Genomic DNA, 18847 nt, shown 5'->3' on the forward strand with positions numbered 1-18847 from the left:
AACAAAAAAATGGGATATATTATTTGTGTACATTTTTTCTTCGCTTTGCTGACGTGGATGGTCAAATAAACAACCTCCACTCCACGTTGCAGTGCCAAAAAAAACTCGCCAATCTATTTTGCCGATAATTTTCCTACTGCTCTTTTGGCACCCGACCGCTGCTGCTGCTGCTGCATTCGATCGTGATTTGAATTCGCAATCCGTTCGAAGCGGGCCTGGCTCTCCCGCAATTCATTATCGTCGTTGCTCAAAATCAACATAAACTAACCGGTCCCGCAGTGCTCGCAGTTGGCAAACGGACACACACAGACACACATACACACAATGCGTTAAGCGCAAATCTCGGCTGATGTTTGATGAAAGGACCCAGTTCCATCCCCAGTGCAGGACTTATATCCTCACGGCTTCGAGGGAGGTAGGAGCACGAGAGAAAAAAGCGTCACGCCCCACATTACTCCCGGGAAATCGGGCGTGATTTGATGAGCAGCGGGACGGTACGTGATGAACGTGATATGAAAAATGTATATCACTAGCGTTAAACTAGCTTAGCAGGGCGAGAGCTAACCAACACACGGTTTGTGTACGGTAAGCAGAAACCCCAACACTGCCGGGGATGGATTAAACATAAGCATTAGAATCGATTGTGCCTCGAATCGATAGCAAAGGAGTGAGTCGATTGGAGGGAAAAATGACTTTTAAGCTGCTATGTTTTCATACCGCAATAGAAATGAACGGGAAATGAACTCTATACAACGTAAACTGGAGAAAATGTAAGTAAAATATGTTAGAAAAACAACAATTGAATACTTTACATTTTCATGCCATAAGCTTATACCGTGGCGACCATTCTAAATCGGACACTTAGTTTTTTCTTACAGGATTTCGAATCATATAAGGGAATAGTTCAATCACTTAGGATAATATTGCAAATCGGTTGGGGAATGTTGCAAGCAAGCTGTGGAAGTTTGCAATCCCATAGGGGAATGTTGCAATCGACTAGGGGAATATTGCAAGCATTCTGTTGAGCTTTCATCAGATTGTGGGTGCAGCTGTAAATACCTTAAAATATTTTTGTCAATTATGCATTATACTATACATTTCATAAAAATTTCACACATTTTTATTCTTGGATTGACTTTTTTGTAGAATTTGGCTCTTTTCTTCGCAAAGTTTGCCGATCCCGGAACTAGATAAATTTCACGCCTTTTTGACATTTACACATAGTTTTCTAAGATTTTTAAAGATATCGGTCTGTTGTTTCATATAAACAAGGCATTTTTCCAATAAGTGGTCTAAGGAACTTTACATAAAGCCTCCAAGCCAGATGATAGGTGAAAATATGAGGTGTTCGGCTTTAGGTGACCGCCACTGCATATGAAACTTTATCTAGTTAAACTTTAAACATAAAATGATTTCAGAAAATTGTAAATTGATACAAACTACAAAAAAAAATACAAAAAAAAAACAATTAAAAAATATACCGAATAGCTGAATCAAGAAATAGTAGCAATATTACCATTCTAAAGATTATGCTCTCTCTCTCTTTCTCTCTTTACTAATCTTTTTAAAATTCCTTTCCTACTTCAATGCACCAAATCCTTTCTTCCTTTTTCGTTGTAATTTGAAGGCTCTACATTCTTTCGAGGATGCTTTCAATATCAAACGAAAATCATTCCAATGCCATCAAATTAGATAAAGATGATGGTGAGCGTTAACATGCCAGAAACAGAAGCCGGCAAAGCGCGGCAAAGCCGCCCTCCGGAAAGCTCGCCCAGCAGCATTTTCTCATTACACTAAAAACCTGCCCGGCGCTAAATCGCTGCCTTCAAGAAAGTGAAATGTAAACAGAGAACCGGGAACAGATCGAACGAACTTTGCAAAGCAAATCCCGTGAATGAGATGAGAGTGACAGTTTTCCACCGGTCCGGGGAAAACTTTTACACATTTTACACCAGCATACCAACGGCACACGCCACTCCTTCCACGCTTCCAACACTCATCAAACGCTGGGGTCGCTTTTCCCAAGGAGGCTAGGAAAATGGGCTAATTTTAACGATAGAAAATTGAAAACTCGACCCACAATCAGCGGGAGAGCGAAATTACGTGCTTGCCACCCTCCTGTCAGCCCCGCAGCGTCACACCCATCAGCGATTTAAGGAGAATTCCCATCTTACCCCATGCTGCCCACTCTATTTCACCCCTTTTCCATCCGCCCTTTCCATCCACAGCCTACTAAGCTCGATTATTTGAAATGACGCGTTTGAAGACGCGCGTTTTCCCGTTCGGTTCGGAAGGGAAAACGAGGAACCGGGAAGTGAGGGTCGGTTTTTGGCCAACGAAAGCGAAACCCAATTGCTTCGTTTCAATGTTATGCAAACAAGAGAGCAGTATAAGTAGCAGTAGACAACAGTGGGCGGCTTTGTTGGTTGCGTTTTGCTTTACGCGCAGCGCTTTACGCCTCCTGCTGGTCAAATGGATTTCCGTTTTGGCCCGCAGCAACAGCACAGCGTCGAAGGTTTTTGTGTTTTAACAAATGAAGGTACCGTTTTTGTGTTACTTTCTTTGTGCTGATGCTTTTTTTCGCCGCTTGTTGGTTCTTGCGTTCAAAAGGATTTAATAAACCAGCGGTGGGGAAACGAATTATTCCCCGCGCTTTCTGGGGCTATTCGTGGACAGAACGTTAGGATTACGCCGTAGCGCCTGTCGGTAGCAATTTATCGTTGGAACCTGTGCCCTCGACCCGTTCCAGCGATGGTTTGGAAACGGTTGCAATTCTACGCTAACAGAATCAAGCGGGCTCGATTTAAAGTGGAAAAACAAACAATGGAAGGCGATTCTATCCAATCAGCAGCCTAGTGGCGAGTGGTTTCAAAGTGCTAGGATAAAAATAATGCTGACCTAGACGGGGCATATTCGTGTCACGAAATATCAATCTGATAAGTGGATGCGAGTAAACTGTTTTTGGATCTTTATTTTATACAGGAATTTAACAGCAAACAGAAATAAATACCGAACTTATTTGTAGCATAGATGAGTTGGTACAAAATATATATTTTCTAGTAAACCTACTAGCCACACACATTGCATTAAATCCTATAAGTCTGCAGGGAAAGGGATAATGGTAGTATATTAAATACGGGAACAGAAAACAAACCAACAAAGCCCCGCCGAATGATAATCCCGCAATAATCAAGCTCTGACCTTTATCATAAATCTTTCCCGTGACCCTCAACAGCAAATACCTTCGCTATATGCCGGACTGGCGGGGGGCAAGAGCCCACGGCGCATACCTGTGCACAAACAACTAACAGGCTGCAACTCCGAAAGTAATGTGAAGGAAACCAAGTCCTCCTTTTGGCCGGCAAAGAAAGAGCAATTTGGAGCAAGCCCCCATCCTTAGCGGCACTGAGCTGGGCGCGGCATTTTTGCGCGTGTATTAATCCACCATTTGGCAAGATTTATTGAAATGTCCTGCAGCCGGTTTTCCGGTTCCCATTTTTCGGGTACCACGACCGTGACCGGAAGTCTATTACCGGTAGAGCGAAGAACAACAACAAAAAAACGCACGATAAAATGGTGTGGATAAAATGGAGTACCGAAATTCCAACAGTTTGGTTGTTTTTTTTTCTCTTTTGATACACACGAACCCTTACGCTGAGGATATAAACCAACACACACACAAAATTTCGCAACATTCATCTCTTAATAAATAAATTGCAAGACCTTTGTTGCTGCCACTATCAGCATGTTTATATTCGGAAACTTTAAAACTATGCTTAACTTGTCGACACGTCGCTCCAGAAGAGCTTGCGAAACTGCACGAGCGAAGATAATGCGAAACAAAGCAGCAACGCAAAGGCGTGCAGAAAACTTCAATCAGCTGTCTTGCAAACCAGCAAGACAACATCTTACCACTGTTGTTGCTGAACGTTTCGACACGGTTGTAAGCATAAAATTTACATTTTACAACACCCAACGCCGCCCTAATGGCTGTGTTCTAGCGTTCCTTTTCCTTCCCTTTGGAACCGGTGATTCCCGTGCACGATATGGCTCCTAGAAATTGTTCTTATCATAACCGGAACATGATAGCTTCGCAGAAGCTACATGCAAAACACGCGACGCCCAAGGAAAACTTTCGAGCCACGAGCCACTTTGCAAAAACTTCAAAAAGAAACACCAGCGCTGCCTGCTTTTGGCTCTCGCTCAGCTCAAACCAACGGCAAACGGATTATGGGAAATGTTGTACACAGCAACGCACAGTTTTCCAAGATGTATCGCTGGTATGTTGTACTTTTCTTCTAGTTTTTTTGAAAGAGCACTAAAAAATGAATATCTTCCATCAACAAACACGTGAGCAACGCCAAATAACAAGCCGCCCAGCAGGAGTACCAAACAAGAAAGTGTTTCCAAAAAAAAAAGCATTCCCATCGTCACATGGAGGTGATGTTGATATGTGTCTATGTTCGTTATTTCATTGCGTATTTGACTTTTCCACAAAACTCTTAGTCTTGGTAGGGAAAATAATTCACTTACGGACGGTTCAAACATCATGCCCACGAATGAGCGCAACACCGATGTACAGAGATTGCGTAAAATGATGTAAAAGTTTAATGTCGTCAGTTACGAGGTACTCACCGAAGCGTTGCTTCGGTTGTTCTTGGAAATCCCTCGTGGTGTATTTCACTTCATTTTTTTGCTTACTGAAAGGTGTTTATGGGATCAATTCCGATAAGAACGAAACGGCTCGAACTTACCGTCCCCCACACACCCCGGGATTGCTTAAAATCCTTCTCCGCTCGTCGGATGCGTCGGTTGTTTCGGCCATCAAGCACACCGCTCCTTCCCTTTAGCCGTCATTCTAAAACTTCAACAACTTGCTTTTATCTCCGACGCTGACGCTCCGCATCACACACACACTTCGTGGAAGAACAGTTACTCAATCTTTTAAATTCCACCTTCAACTGAAACCTAAACCACCGGAACCGCTCTTGCGAAAAGGTGAAAAGTGCCCGGACTTGCTTTCCCGGGGCCAGCCCACAGCAGCGAAAGAGGCCCGCTCTTATCATCTTTCCGATGCCCGAGGGGAGCGCGCGCGCGAATCGTGGCGATAAATTCATTAAACCAAGCTCACCCACTCACTCTCTACGCTACGCTCTGTACGGATCATCGGGCTGTGTTGATGATGGCAAAAAGGGGCAGGCAAAAGGGCAGGCACTATATACCCGTTGCTCGTTCTAAGCCGCGAGGGACTTTTGACGGGCGCCATCGACAGGTTCATCGACGCGCGCTGTTGCTTCTGGTGCGGTGGAAAAGTGTTTTAAATTTACGATTTTCAATTTACCCGTGGCAGCCGCGCCGGGTCCCTTTCGGGCGTAACGACGACGGTCCCCTCCCAGCCCGGGTGAAAATTAAAAAATAAACCGAACTTTAGATGAGCTGACGGTTTTATCCCTTGGAATTATCCTTGGCAGCGCGTGATCGTTGCTTCGGGAGGGTTGCGGTTTTTGTTGTTGTGTGGTGTTGCTGGATCAGTGGTTGCATATTAAATCCAAGAAAGTACATGACAGCATAGACCGTTCAATGTTTGTGTAAAAATTTTTGGAAAAAGCTAACTTTTTGTTCATGATATTTGACCGTATTTAATCAAAAATTGCTTGATATCACCAAATCCCCATACTGCATCGGAACCGCATCAGTCTAATATAATTTATGCAACCCGCTGTGGTCCATTTTTGTCCCATCGTGACAACCCCGTGATGGCGCAGATACTCCCAATCGATTAAATCATGGCTGTCTATCGGTACCGATCGGTCGCCGGCGGGACGGACACCAACAACGCCGCTGGGAGTGTTGTCCTGCCCTGCAGCATACCGACAACCGCGTTCATATTCAACAGCATCGATAAGGTCCGACCGGCAGCACAACCCCCGGGGCATGACGACAGCATAATGCGGTAAATATGTGACCGCAGCATCCTCGGCACTCACTCACCACCTTGTCCGATATCGCCCCCCCCCCCCCAAAAACAGGGCAAAAGCACAAGCAGTGACATGCTGTGTGTCCGAGTCAAAGCGAAATCGGTACCATCGGTACACAGGCAAAGCCATCGGGGAACGCCCTTGCCATTTTGCTCACCACATTCTCCCCCGCCCCCTGCGGGGAACAAACGACAAGAGCCGTTGAAATAAAAACTCCTGACCAACCGACCGAGGGCGGCTAAAGCTCCGATGTCAACACACATGTTGACCGAACCGAAAATCGAACGCTGCGGTTCCCGTACTGTGGACAAGAACACGAAGAAGCGATAACCAAACGAAGTTGAGCCACTCTACGCAGAGACACCGAACAAAAAATCTAGAACCTACACTTCGCACACACACACCGAGAATGAACCACCGAGGGGAATAGGGCACATAGGGCAGGCCAAAAAAGTCGTCAGCTAATTTATTGCCCCAAAAATTTGACCACCGGGCCACGAGAGTCCGGGCGATGTCAGAAGCAAGCCCCACCTTACCTCAAACCACTCTCGGTGTGGGTGGACAAGATTTGCCCACTTTTCCTTTGAAAGTCTGTACCGACTCTCGTATTGACATTTCTGATCTCAAGCCAATCGTTTGCCGTTCGAGACGGTATCTATCGTTCGATAGCTATCGAAGCCGGTTTTGCTGCCGTTTCCGGTTGGCACTCCGTGGTTGGCAAAACCCTTCAACGTGCTGTGGTGCTTGCTTGTGTGCCGGTCCAGAAGAAGAATGCAGAAGGATGCTCTTGCATGAACTTTCTGCAATTTCATCGAGAGACCTGGAGAGCAGTGAGTGGGGGTTTAAAAGCTCTTTCCCGCAGTTGCGGTGGTGTTCGGGATAGTGGATCTAGAAGTTGGCTGTATAACATTGGCTAGGCCCTCACGGAGTACGGTTTCGGTGCAAAGAAAGGACACAGTGGTCAACAGAACGCTTTTTGCTACTGTAAACATGGCTACCTGCCGCCTTTGCAGGGAAGCTACTCATTCCTGCCAAAGCATACTCACTTCAGACATGTCTAGAACAGCTTTCCAAGCAGGCTTTGGTGGTTTGGAGTAAGAGTACAAGCTGGAGATAGGAGCTAGAGCGTGCACAGGCTTAGTTACGCTGGTCACTTTTGTTCGAGATTATGATTTATTCGAGCTTTTCCCTTTAAGATTTAAAGTACGATAGCATTAAAGAATAACTCTTATCGAGGTGGAATGGTTAAAGATCTATTGAATATGTGGTCATCCACAAGAAGTACATTTCAAGTAAATTTTAAAGTTTCATCCCTTTTCCCTGGACTCACCCTTGTCGCTAGCCATGCGTGCTGCGTCTTACACAGTGAAGGCATTCCATGGTGGAAAAGCGATAGCGCTGGCGTAACGTTTGCTCAGCAAACACAGTTGTCCTCTCCCCCCGCCTGTTTTGCGACATTTTCCCGCAGCACTTGTAACAAATCGGTCCCGATGGGACGACTTCCGGTGTGAGAGAAACATGCTCCACCGAGGCACTCCAGCGCAACCCACTCCCCCTAGACACGCATGGAGCACAAACGGGGCCCACAACTGTTTCTAAACTGTTTGTGACAACATCAAACAAAACGTGAGAAAGTATAAGTCAGCACGGATTTACACGATTGCCATCTCTGTGTGTGAGGTGAGGTTGCTTCTGCGGAAGGTTACTGCAGGATGCCGCCGTCGGAACATTTACTTCCGGAAAATAATTTAAATTGATCGTAATTTCCTCACGTACACACAGGCGAGATGCGGAGTCGTGGAGGCTTCGCCTGTTCGCACCAATTGGCACACAGGCGAAAAGTTGTAGGCCAAAGTTTTCCCATTCAGCACCCTGAATCGAAATCGTTTTAACGTGCGGTGAAGATGACGGGTGGATGTAGAAGTTGCAACCCCGTGCCCGTTGCAAGTTTGCTACACACATACTAAATGGCAATTTCTTGAGGCAGGCAAAAGGGGTTTTGGATGCCGAGTCCTCTTAATGTTTGTCTTCTATTTGGGATAATTAAAGACACTTTACCGAGAGAGCAGATAGCACACGTATCGCCCAAACTCCACGTCGCCAGTGGGATATGTTGAGGGTGGATGATATAGGGGACATGCAGTGGTAAAGATCCTGGAATGGTTTGCACCCGGGGGTTGGTGAATGTTTCTCGGAAGCATGCCCTACATTTGACTCTCTCACACATTACACTTTGTGCCCTCGTCAATCTGTGTGAGCTACCATCTTGAAGACGACAGCAAGCATCTTGCCATAAATAATCCGGAGTAGATGTCCGCATGGTACGCTTGGCCCAGAAGAGCTGATGCATCAACATTTTCGCCCCTTCGGTTCCTAATGGTGTGAAAGCAATAGCTTGTTTTGATAACAACTGCCGACTTCTGAGGAAACTAATATTGTAGCATCATAGCTTCTTGGAAATGAATTAGTACACGTACGTCAAGCGAATGAGATGTTGTTTACTTCTAAAGTTTTTAGTGCCTGTCACTCTCACTCCTATTGCCTTCAATAACATTGTAGTTACTAAGTAATCTTGCATTTCTTTTCCCCACTTACTTGTACTCAGGCTGCAGGAGGTCCGACAAGACGCGATGCGAAGCAGAAGCTCTTCAATTTTACTTCACCCAACCACAACACACACACACCTGTCCCACAACACAAACACACAGGCACAAAAGTCATCGCTTCGAAAGTTAATCCACTTCTCTAGCCGAAAGCGATACCGATGACTGAGCTACCGGATAGGTGGTACCGTTCTTAATCCAGGTGACACTTTCACGATTCCTCAAGGATTTTCCCATTTACAGCATCGGGCACCGGCTAAGCCTTCGCCATCATCCTATTTTCATCGTTTTTTTTTTTTGCTCCCTCCTTATGTCGTCCCGAAATAGAAACCATTTCGAAGGGGAAAGAAGCGTGCGAAAAAGTTGCGGCTTCTTTCCCCCCGGGGCCATTGGGAGCACTGATCGCAAGTTAAGCCTTGTGCGAGACGTTGCGTGAAAGAAAAACAATGACAGCACAACCCACTGCGCGGCACTGTGTCGGGCAGGTGTGTCGGGAAGGAAAGCCGTCCATTTGGAGCGGTGGGAGGTGAGATCGAGCCGCGGGAGAAAAGGGGTGAAGCGATGCAGGAGAAAATTCCATTATTCTTCAATTTCATTGATGGCTTCCGGGTAAAGATGGCCCCAGAAGGGACGTCAAACGAATCTTGTCCCTCGCTCCGCACGGTTTCCTTTGGGTACGATATGTGCCTAACTTTTGTGCCTAAGTTTTGTACGGTGTGAGAGTTTGGGATGAGAAGTATTTAGTGGTACTCGTGACGGTACGAGTCGAGTATCGTACGTTGAACTGTGTCAACAAGTTCCCGGCTGGGTGGTTTTAATACAACGTGTTTGTTTAGGCTTTTTTTGGAAGCATCAGGAAAAACTTCATACGAACATTTTCGAAGAAGGTAATTTTAATTAACATTATCAGTACACATCAAACAAGACAAGATGCCCCACACATGATCAACAGAGTGAGCAGCGTTAACATGCTTCGGTGAGCTTTCAAAACTATAGTGCCGGTGATGAAATATTACATTCCGAGTGCCGAACATCGAATCGTCCACACTGTAAATATTCAAACAAAACCTTAATTTATTTAGTTATGCCAAAAAAAAAAACAGCTCTTCAATAACACACTTCTCCATCACCAACTCCTCGCAAGAAACTCCCCCTGCTATGCTCTCACAAATCTGACTCATATAAGACTCACACCCGAACCGCTAACCTTCAGCCGATCCCGCCTGTGCGAAGGAAGTTTATCATAATAATTCATTTATTCATTGAATAGTAAATAAGCTTCGTCAGCCGGCGTGCCGTAACATTGCACCGCAAGTGACATGCAAAACGATAGCTTCGGGAAAATGTGGCCAATCCCAATTTCCAACGCCCTCCGTCCCTCCCTCCACCGCCGCAATACCTAATTTGAATCTCATTCTCCCCACCCGGTACGGGCGAGGAACGTCGTACCTCAAAGATCCTGAACTACCAACTAACCGTTCGCCTTCTTGATCCTATCATGCATTCCGGCAAAAGGCGTATGGGACACACTTGCGTTGTTTTTCGTACCCGTACCCGTCGTCCCCACGCGCCCCTCGGCCCAAACACCAAGTGTTGGTAAAATCATACCACATGCCCTCTCACAGAATTGGTTTCCAGAAATTGGGTTAGCCCTGGGGGGGCACACATCCTACCAACTCTTTTGCCTCCTGCAGAAGCAGAGCACTGCGTACCGTCGTTCCTTCTGACAGGGAAAATGTTTGCGCCCTCTTTCAATCGGAAGGATGTGGATGAGTACGGGTGTTGCTGGTAGGGTTGAATGCAAACTGCCCCCCTCTGCTTCTATTCTCGCCCTGAACAAACTGGCAAATAACGAGCGGCTTGGTTCGCAACAACACGCAAGCACACACACACACACAGACACTGCCCATGGAAAAGCACGGAGCACACGTTGAGGAGTTGAGAAAGTTTTTCAATAGAGAAAATAGTTCAACATATGTTGCCGGTTGGGTTTTATCGGGGCCAACTTCCACCCACCCGGCCGGCACACACACACACACAACACCATCCCTGCATTTATCCGACCACGAGGTGACAGCTCGTAAATGGACATGATGGTAAACGAACCAGGTATTGGCTGATCTTTTAGCTGATTCGGTGCTCAACTTCCGGGGTGCGGTCGGCCGTCTTTTCATGCAGACGTTAAGCCACAATGGGGAGCTTCTAATATCGCCTTCATGCTGACCGGGGCTGTTTTTCGGCAAGGGGAAAGTTTTTTTTTGCCATGGCATGACATTAAAATGGTGAATCGTTCTTCTTAATTTCTTCATTGGTTTATAGATGAATCAACACCATAGCAGATGAAGGAATATTAAACAACTTTAAAGAGATAGGAGTTAAAAATATCGATTTCTTGGAGCACTTTCTTGGTGCTCTCTAGGACTGTTTGAAGTTCATGGGAGTTTACCTAAGGAGGAAATAAAATAAAACATCCTATCAAGTGCAGGCGTCTGAGCTGTACACTTAATGACCTTACCGGTATTGCCAAGCATTATACAAAAAAGCAATAGAAACGACACTCATCAACAGCTTCCTCCTTTTTTCATTTTTCAGCATGTTTCCATCTCATCTTCTTCCCCCCACCGAAGCTAATCACAAAGCGAGGTCCCTCGTAAACGCGCTCTTATCGCAACGGCTCTCCGTTGCCCGAAACGGCGAGCCGCATGGAAACGGAAACGACTTCTAATTAGCTACGGGAAGTGGCTATTAAACGTCACAACGCTGGATGGCGCGCGAGTTTGAGATGATCTTGAGATGACGGCCAAACCGGGACACCAACACGACGCACAATGATAACGAGGCCCATGGGGATGGTGGACATAAATCATCGCGCGCGAGCGCTCGGCGTGCCGAATCGTGCTCGAGAGAGACCCCAAAATCCCAGCACCAGGGGGTGGGGGCTATCGGGTGGCAGCAGCTGATAAAAATCGTTCTAAAATCCACTTCAACACGTCCACTCCACCGGGTGGGCCATTGTGAAGTTGACGTCGATTGAGAGGTTTGCTGGAATGGACGCTCTTCACTCTTCTGCTGGAGGTCGTGTCGTGCTGGAGGTCGAAAGGAAAGGCGCCCCGAGGAAAGGTTTACGGGCGGATTTGTGCTGATAAGCGTGGCAAAACGATGAACTTTTAGGTTGGTGGGTTTAGGAGGTGCTTGCCATAGCTCTCACTAACTGCGATGGATGGTGTAGCATCACTAGGTAATTGTTTGCGCAGAAAGGCTTTATCAAAATTCGATGCCTTAGCTCCCTTGGCTAGCAAACAAAGTGGCACAAGCAGTTTCGCATTGAAAAGGAGAACGTATTTTTATTTATCAATTCGATTGTTGACAACACAACACAAGATAATAGTAATAAATAAATTCAATTCTATTTTAAATTCTCTCCATACACGACAAGCTACGCGTAGTCGTTGACTGTCCCCGATTCACGCTCTTCCCACGGCTAATCAAATATTCCAACATCGAGTACCAAGCCACAGCACATTCGCTCGACTAGATTCAATTTTATTTACAGCACACACACACAGACACACACTCATGACACTGCAAAGGTACACAATAAATCACCCTGATGGGGGATGAATTTCGGGCGTCCAATGCTTAACAGTGTGTGCGGGGGAAAAAAGGCTGACTTTAGCGCACTTTAGACATATCCACACAAAAAAAGGAGCCAAACCGAACGATAATTTAATAACAGAACGTAGCAGTCAAACAATCCTATCGCAGGCAGCGCAAAAAAAAACAAGCTAAACCCGTTCTGCAACTTGACCGTTTGGCGCGAGCGAAAACTAAATGGAAGTAAAACAAAAGGATGCAATCGAACACGTGTTCGCCTGATTCCGTGCGCTGCCGTTCAACGGTTGCGACAAACACCGAACGCAACCGAAGACGCATTCCCAACCCCTACAACGGAGTCAAATCGAGAGCAAAATAAAGTCCCCCGACCTTCCCTCCCAGTGTCTGCGGAACAAAAACACTAAAATCCACCATTGTCGCACCGCTATGCGCAATAGAGCAAATGCACATACACACAGACACACAAACACCCCGAACTATTTCCATAATCGTCGCTGCATTTGTAGTCCAAAATGTGAGCCAGCACACACAAAAAGAAACAAACGAAAAGCAACACCCTTCAATTAGAAGGGCAAGGGGGGAACAAGCCAGGGGGATGGAGGATGCAATGGTGCAGTTGCAACGCTGCAGCACCGGCGTGACAAGTGCAACCCCGCCACAAGGGTTACACCCCGCCCGGGGCCACCAGCTCGGGAGCCCCTCGAGGCACATTTTAAAGCACCGCTCGCCCGCTCTTGAGCGAAATTCTGAATTGGATCTTTTCCGCAAATATCAGCGGTTGGTACGGGGAGGGGGGAGGGGCGGTATGGGTACAACTGGTTCACTGGCAAAAAGGAAATGCACTCCAGTGCAGTAGAGCCACACCGCCGACCGACCCGCACACAGTCTGGTGCACATGTTTTACATTTCTGCAGTTGCACTTTTCGAAATCGAATGGAATATCGTTCGTGGCCATCCACCGCCGTCGAGTGAAAGAGGGGGCAGCGAGGCGGGTTTACCCCCCCACTTTTTGCCACTGGCGATCCGCTAGCACCACACGCGCAAACAAAGCACCCGCAAATGCGTTTTGGCGAAAACGGAATGCAAAGCGACCCGCCGCGTGCAACCGATTTTCACCTTTTCCCACCCCGACCGCGTGCTCGAGAGCCATCGAGCCGAGTGGGGGGTGTGAGTGGAAGAATCAGATAGGGAAGTTGCAGTTGCTTGCCCTGAGCCACACACACACACACACCTGCGGGGGGTCTTATTTTTTCGAACTAAAAACAAGGGAGCAAATGAAAAACAGGACACAGAACTGTATTTTACCAGCAGCCTTTCCATTCCATTGCCGCCCGCCTTGTTCGGTTGAACAAAAAGTTGAACCAGTTGGGGTAGGAACAAGTAGAAGGAAAAAGCCGGCCTACTACTACTACTACTACCCGTCATTTCTTTCTTTTGCAGTACAGCACCACAAATGGTTCCAACCGATTTTCACACGCGAGAAAGAGAGAATGCTTCTTCTCTGCGTGGAAAAATCTCCCACTCGATGGGCATTTAAAAACGTCCTCGGCGTGGCCTGCTGGTTGGGGACGGACGTTTTATTTGCATGCATGGTATAAAATTTATTGCAAGCAGCAGCAGCAGACAGAAAAAGATGTGGACCGAATGTGCGTGTGTGTGTATGTATGACGAGCACGGGAGTACACATTGCTGCATCGTTGCAATAGTTTTACCTCTTTGCGTGTATTGTTTGAACGTGTCGTTGCGTGTGATAGTGAGTAAGGATGGAAAACAGTTTTGAAGCTTTGTTTTTGTTTTGGGTGCTTCATTTTTTAGAAATATTTAGACTCTATAAAGGACATGATGTTGATTAAAATGAAAGTAAAGAGAAGTCGTTCTTTAATTGTATACACCTGGAAGATTCATTTATGATCGTGAGTCGGATTAGGTACAGAAATATTGTAAACTTGAATATTAGAATTATTTTGCAACAACGCCTATGATGGATGAATGGGTCGATCGCTGCTACAGCCAAATTATGACTTGATTACCATAATTATCTACGAATTGGCTACATTGGACTTATTATGGACTAAATATTCTCAGCCGAAACATGATCTGTACTGGATCTTTCCTGGTGTCTTGGAGAACCGCATCGCATAGGCCTATAAGTTCTCCCAAAACACGATTCCAATAGGATTGATTGCATGTATGAAAATTCCTATGGTTATGAATTTTGAACCTTGCACAGTATAAAAAATTAAAAGAAATGCTTTTCAATAATTTAATTTTTGAGCATTTCTGTACATAAATTCAGAGAAAAGAGCATTTTAAATTCTATGCTGTGTTGAATTCAGTTTGAAAGACTTTTATATGGTAATGTGCTTTCATGTTTAAAGTATAATTATTATAAAACAGAATGACAAAATGATTTTTTAAAATATAAAACCCATGAAATTATCAGCTAGTGTCTCGAAAGCTTACCGCGCGTTACTATCACATGTTTAGCTGAAGCTTCAAGCTTCAGGTCTCAAGATACAGGAGATGATTAATTGCAAGAAGCAGTAAACTAATATATTACACAGCTGGAAAAATCCTGGTTTCAAAGTTGCCTTATATACTAACTAAATAAAAGGCTTTAATGGTGTCAACTGAAATTAATTGATGGTACACTAATACAATAGACGTTTATGGTTTGTAGAAATGTAGAAATGATAGTTTACATTGACTGGCAAAGTGTCACATGTTCTAGGCAAACTGTAATGCATTCTATGAAATTTTGGAGCTTGCTTCTTCTTCTTCTTTGGCACAACCACCGTTGTCGGTCAAGGCTTGCCTGTGCCAGACCGGCTTAAGATAACTCGCTATTTATTACAATTTGGAGATGCCGCTCTAGACTTAAAATTGATTGATCTCAAATCCATGCAAAGAAGGTGATGATGAGCCATCCCATTAGCATCAGAAAAAGCACCGCGTGGAAATGAATCCAGCGGAAGAAAGGATGTCTTAAATTATCAAAAATTGACTAAAGCCCTTAATTCCAGCATACATCGTCAGCCCAGGGATTATAGTTCCAGAGCTAACAGGCACCCAGATGGCAACCAATTGGAAACGATTACTTTCAAGATCCCATCATCGATACGTCTGGTTCGATAAGGGTAATAAAAATATTGCCTTTCCATACGCCTAGCGAAACTACTACGGTATCACTTATTTGCAGTGCGTAGGAAGTTGTCAATACAATGTACAGACCTTTTCCAGACGACAAATAAACGATTGTTTACTTTATGAGCAAGCTTTACCAACACAAACACACAGACAGATCCAGAATCAAACAAAACAAATGCAAACAGTGCTTAGAGCAACAAAAAAAAACCTCCACACACAAACGAAGACATTGTCAATTGCAATAAATAAACAATTACTAAGCGCCCTTGCCCTCGGAGCATGCCAACGTCATGCCGACCCCCACGCCACCCACTGCTGCGGGAGAACAACAATCAACCAACAAAAGCTTTCGCCCGGAAGGAGGCGTCTGCTAGTCGATTCGGCTAATTTGATGCAATCTTCTTCGAAATTTGCTCGACAATCGTAGGAAATAAAATAAAATAAATACGATCGAAGGACCGTGGCCGTGCAAGAATAGCGCTGTTCGTGTGTCGGTGTGTGCAGGCAGGGATGATGGTATCGTACCGGTGTTGTGATGTCCGCCTCTCACGATGCTGTCAGAGATTTCCCGATCTGATGTGGTGAATTGAATCAATAAAGCGAACGAAATCGTGTGGCCACTTCAGCGCGACGGTTGTGAAATGGACTTAGGACGTAGCCCGGCGCACAGCAAAACAAAAGCCAGAAGAGAGGCAGGCGAAAAACTGCTGCGCCAAACAGAAAATCGCTGCTCCAAGACGGAAAAGGTTTAGTTGTTCGCTCGATCTGTCTTCAGGCATGGCGTTTCTTCCCCTTGTTCCCCTCCCTTGCGACAAATGTACTCCTCCCACGCGCTGGCAGGCGATTTTGGGTAGAACCTTTCAGGGGTGGAGCCGGTTGGAGTCTCCGTGGAGTCCGCAGTAGCGACAACGGCCGAAAGAAAAATTGTTGCAGTCTATTGAAATGTAACGATTCGATTCCGGTTATGGGATACTGTTATTGTTCGAGCGAAAGCCTCCCATCGCACCCGCTCCTCTCCTCTCGGTTTTGCGCGCCATCATGAATGGAATCTCCGCGCTCCGTGTGCGAGGATGAAAAACAAATTCCATTGGAGAAAAGGCAGGGAGCGGCAAAGGGCTCGTCCGTCCATTCCCCTTTCATATGCTTCTCCAATACATTCTTGCGCTGGCTGGTGGGGGTGGGAAGGATAACGCGCTCGGGCTGATTGTGGGAAAATTGTGGGCTTTTCCAACGAAACGAACGCACACAACTCTATGTCCACAATTGGGCGCTCGCTTTAGTCCCGATGTGTTTGCTTCCTTCCGGCCCATCGCCCCACACACAAACACATACACACACAGAACCGGAAGCCTCTCATCATCACGCCCCAGAAATAATCTCCTTCCTATCGCTTTTTCTCTGCATCTCCTTTTTTTTGTCAGGCCATTTCCCCACCATTGATTGTGGTGATTTTCCTCCCCCTCTTTTTCCCGTTCGCTTCCCATTCGCTTGTCTGTCTGGTCGGCACCGGGCACCGAGGGAATGGACGGAAAACGGTCGTTTGCTTCGCGCTCCACCACAAAACCATCAGCATTATGCAGCAGCAGACAAAAAAAGCGCTTTCGGGCGAAAAAACCCTTTAGCAAAAACATAGCTGGAACCATCCGGACCAGCACTCGCACACACACACACAAACACAGCAACTCTTTCCGCATGGAGAAATGTGGAAAATATGGTACCGCTCGCGACACGCTCTCAGTAGGCGGGTAGGCACGCGAAAGGATCGACGGCAAAAGCAGCCTTCTAAGGTTGCTAAGTCGTCGCTCGTCGCTGCTATAGTCTTCCCTTCCGGCACCGTTCGCCATCAAAAGAGTGTAACGGCAACATAACGGCAAACAAAAAAGAAAGGAAGAAAGAAAGAAAAAGGAAAATAACAAAACCTCCAATGCTGGCGATTGACTGGCAGGCTGGATGGCTTCAATAAGGATCGAATTTGGACTCGAACCACCCACCTCCCAGCAGGAGCACAAAATGCCCATTTCCGGACGCCATTTTCACCCACTACACATCCGGCACAGGGCGGCTCGGAGCTTTTGGGAGCAGTGAACGACGGCGGCTTTGAAAGGCTAGACATTCCCGAAGGCACACGCAAAAACCCCTTGGTATGAGATTTCCAATCAGTGCGGTTCGGAGCGGGCGGGCGCTGTGTGTGTGTGTGTGTGTGCTGTGTTTTTTTACGGCAAACTTTTACCAGCGATCGGAATTTTGCGTTGCTTTTTTTTGGTTTTTTCCTTTTTACGGTCGGGCGAACGCCTCATGTACCTTTCGGTACCTTTGGGCGTCCTTTAACTTTCTATCGGCCTACGAATTTTTACGGGACGCATTTACCGGACGGACGCACTTGGTACGATGTTGCAGACGGATCGAAGGTTTTTTTTATTTGGTGGTTGCAAAAACTAAAAACAAGCCCCAAGTGTCTTACCCGAAGGCATAAAACTGCAACACCATCCCAAAAGGTATGAGTGGAGAGAGAACTAAAAAAAAAACTCCCTCACACACACCCAACATGTTACTACTTTGCCACTTCCGACACAGTCGGTAGTTTCAGCCGGGATGAAATAATAAAATCAGAACCAAGTGGCTTTTATGCGTTTTATGGCGCATTATCGAAAGAAGCACGCTGTTTCCTCGGGGTGAAAGTAGTATCATCAAACACAGAAACGCCGCCCCCTCCCCCACCCTATCACCACCATTTATGGCCGCTTCATCGATAAGGCAAACGCATCATCTCGCATAGGCGAGGTGGAGTGTTAAAAACAAGACGTCACGCATTGGCGATCGGAACAGATACTAACGCTCCAACTTTTGGGCCGATGGGTTAACAACAACACATGGCCATGGAGGGGAGCAAGTAAAACAAACGATGAGCGTGAAATGTGCCATCAAATGTTGATGGTAGGCACGGTGGGTGGGGTGGAGTGTATCGATAGAGCCCACCTTGCCCTTTAGGTACACCATTACCGGATGGTTTGGGAATGGTAGCATGTTGGAAAGCACGGTGGAAATGGTAGGTTTTGATTTACGGCCAGTTGTGAGGTGAAAAATGGGCAAACAGACAGCTGCAAGTGCCTGTGCAGCATGAGCACACGGGAAACTGTTTCAAATCGATAATATTTGCTTTCTTCGCACACATACGCTTAGCGCGAAACACACACTTACCTAGAGGACGTTTCTAATCGGGAGCCTGGTGCGGTTGGGTTGGCCGATGGGGAAAGCGAATTACTAGCATCTGGAAGAATAAAGAGACAAATAATAGTAGTAATCGATTAGATTGGTAAAAGCTGGTACGTGTTTGTTTTTCGGGTAGCTAGATATTGAATTAGAATCTCAACATCTAGATTACATACAACAGCTAAAGCAGTTATTTAATGAACCTGTGAAAAACACTGTTGAATGGACTGTTAAAATAGCAATAATCATTATCATCAGATTCAAACTCTTGCAAACCAAACCAAAGACCTACAC

The 18847-nt window shown here is 46.0% G+C and overlaps 1 long non-coding RNA gene across 2 annotated transcripts in view; it reads right to left on the minus strand.

Annotated features, from left to right (window-relative positions):
- LOC121599029 overlaps window positions 1–18847 on the minus strand; it is a 77632-nt gene that overhangs the window by 42463 nt on the left and 16322 nt on the right. For both annotated transcript variants that reach the window (XR_006005630.1, XR_006005629.1), the window contains one exon: window positions 18542–18611. This is a non-coding gene — a long non-coding RNA (uncharacterized LOC121599029). The remainder of the gene's footprint in view (window positions 1–18541; window positions 18612–18847) is intronic.

The sequence above is a fragment of the Anopheles merus genome, chromosome 3L (genome assembly GCF_017562075.2).
Source record: "Anopheles merus strain MAF chromosome 3L, AmerM5.1, whole genome shotgun sequence".
Classification (NCBI taxonomy): Eukaryota; Metazoa; Arthropoda; class Insecta; order Diptera; family Culicidae; genus Anopheles; species Anopheles merus.